This window comes from Coregonus lavaretus, assembly GCF_964263955.1.
Source record: "Coregonus lavaretus genome assembly, chromosome: 28".
Taxonomy (NCBI): domain Eukaryota; kingdom Metazoa; phylum Chordata; class Actinopteri; order Salmoniformes; family Salmonidae; genus Coregonus; species Coregonus lavaretus.
In genome coordinates this window covers 33,647,577-33,650,767 of record NC_140015.1, presented here as the reverse complement: position 1 = coordinate 33,650,767, position 3,191 = coordinate 33,647,577, and positions in this window count along the sequence as shown.

Here is a 3,191-nt window from a genome sequence, read left to right as displayed (position 1 = left end):
TGTCAGAATAGAACACTGACAGTATGTCAGAATAGAACAATGACAGTATGCCTGTCACGTTTGTTGAGTACAGGATTGGACCAAGGTGCAGCGTGGAATGCATACATGTTTATTCACTAAGTTAACACACGACAAAACAACAAAAGCAACGTAACATGAAGCTCACAATGGCTACACACAAACAAGCCAAACAAGAGTCAAGATCCCACAACATAGGTATGCAAAATTGCTACCTAAGTATGATCCCCAATCAGAGACAACGATCGACAGCTGCCTCTGATTGGGAACCACACCCGGCCAACATAGAAATATACAATCTAGATCTACACATAGATACCTAGATATTCACATGATAACCTCTAGATCCCTTCACCCCTTTCCACCCCTCCGCTACACCCCTCTACTCCACCCTCCCTCCACCCAACCCCAAACACACTCCCCCAGTCCCTACATCCACACCCGTTTCCCATCACCACTGACTACTAGGCCATCTGTACCTTACAATAAGAGCATTATATGGCATCTATTTGGTACAGAGCTTTCGGTTGATGTGAATGCCACCTGACATCTATAACCTATTTCATGTTAGTCATGTAGTCTTATTCAGAGCGACTAATAATACATGCATTATACGGCATCTGTGGTGATCATTGACAACAGTGATTTATGCTACATTTGGAGGTAATGTGTTGTCATAGTTATGGCTGGATCTCTATGTGGTTGTCAGTGCAGTGTTCATGATACACCAAAAATGAGATTCTGCTGAGCTGATATTGGTGAATAGATATGATAATCTGCTGAATGGTGTTTTCATGTTGCATGGCTGCCTCAACACAAAAGAGAACACCCACCATGCATCACTCCTAACGTGTGATGAGAAGACAGAGAGAAAGAAGAGATAGTGAAGGAAGAGATAGTGAAAGAGATAGTGAAGGAAGAGATAGTGAAAGAAGAGATAGTGAAGGAATAGATAGTGAAAGAAGAGATAGTGAAAGAAGAGATAGTGAAGGAAGAGATAGTGAAAGAAGAGATAGTGAAAGAAGACATAGTGAAGGAATAGATAGTAAAGGAAGAGACAGTGAAGGAAGGGATAGTTAAATAGAACAGGAGAGATGGGAGGAAAAAAACAAAGGGAAAGATACAGAGGAGGAGAATGGGACAGAATGATAATGATAATGAGAGAGTGATAATGTGTGTGTGTGTGTGTGTGTGTGTGTGTGTGTGTGTGTTTGTGTCTGTGTCAGAGGCAGGGTTGGACAAATGAGGATAGATGGCTTTTGTTGTGAATATGATTTTCTGATATCCCCATTTCACCAGTAGGTGGTGCCTTTCATTGAGCCAACTTCCCGGGCCCTAAGGTTTTCGTTGACCATGTGACCTGACAAGGAACATCTCTGGGCCCTAGTGATAGCAGATTTATTCCCTGAGTTTCTTCACTACAATGTTCTGTGATGAGACAGGTTTCCTGTTTTGAAATGACAGTTAGAATTCACACAACAGGTTACATGAATCAAGACAGAACATAGCTGGTTTAATGACTCTGGCACTGAGAGGTGATGCAATGAAGACGTGTTTATAAATGGAAGCACTCTCTCTCTCTTCATACTGTTGGTATAATGTTGTTATGATCTAGTTATGACAAAGAGGTTGTGTTCTGTGCATTCTGTTGTCCCTTAAATAAACAGATAATTCTTTGGAAAAACAATTTGTCAAAATGACTCAATACGACATGACCACCATTCACACACACACAAATATGCATATATCGGTCTCCAGGCTTTCCAAGAAAAAAAGCACACTGTCTTTCTCGCTCTCGCCCCCCCCCCCACCCCAACCCTCGCTCTCTCTCCCCCTCTCTCTTTCTCCACCCACTCCTTCCCTCCCCCTACTCTTCCTCTATTTTTAGCCCAGTCCTACGGAACAGAAATCCAGACAGATCTATAGGGATAAACCAAGAGTCCAGGTTTGCCTGAGCATCAATGGAGACAATGGAGCAGCTCTGTAATCACCTCACAATGCACAAGCACTAATTGTGTTATGGTCTAATTAAAGGGACAGTTCAGCTAAATTACATATTTATATAAGTGTTTCCTTACTTTGAAGGCAGTCTATCCCTTTAAACCTCTTAGCCAAACAGAGTTATCCTTTCTTCGATCAAATCCTTATACCAAGAGATGACAGAAAGAGACAGGATTTTTCATATCACTGCTTTAAATAACATTTTACTGCAGTGGCTAAATCAGGGTCACACAGTGTTTCTTGGTAGTCTTAAACAAATCTACTTTGGAACAAAGTATACACCTCCACACAAAAAAATTAGATGTCAGATATAGAGTTGAAATGTATCCCAATATTACACTTTAAATACATCACAGAAGAGTGAAATATAACAAAACCGTTTGACATAGAAACACTGGATTTTCTGCGGGTAAAAAAAATGAATGTTTATTAATTATGAAATTATTTTAAAAAATATGAATAACATTCCACCCATGAGGCCAATAGGTCATTTGACTGCAGGAAAGGGCTACTAAAACAATTACAATTAAAATATACACGTTCAGATATATAAATATACAAATATAAATACAGTTGTATTCACCATAGAATATTCATATTGGGCAGACAATTAGAGTGACAAATAAACAGCATTGGTTTCAGCAGACAGACATGGCTGTCCACTATTTGTTAAAGACATCCCTCACCCGTAGTAGAGGTAGATTTCTCTCTTTTGCAGCATAATCATCATTCCATCTTTACATCACATCATCTCATACAGGGACGTGTTCATTAGGGACCGAACGGAAGAAAACAGACCGAAGCAGTATGGAAGTACCTGAACTTGTCCAATGAGAAACGTTAGTTTTCATATTCCGTTGTAAAACGTTTTGCTACAGTGTGCCCTAATGAATACGACCTAAGTGCTATTCAAGCATCACATCAAGTACTGCTATGTACTGTACATATGATTACATAATGAGATTTTCCCCCAGCTGACACACACAGCTGAACACACACACAGTACATGCATGTGGGATTGCGTAGGTGTTCAGAGACCTACGTGTTGGACTGTGCGTATCCGTGTGCGTGCGCATGTGTGTGTGTGTGTGTCCGTGTGTCCCTGTGTGTCTGTGTGTCGTGTGTGTGTGTGGGGTTAGAATGACAGCCTAACTGCTTGTGACTGTATTCCC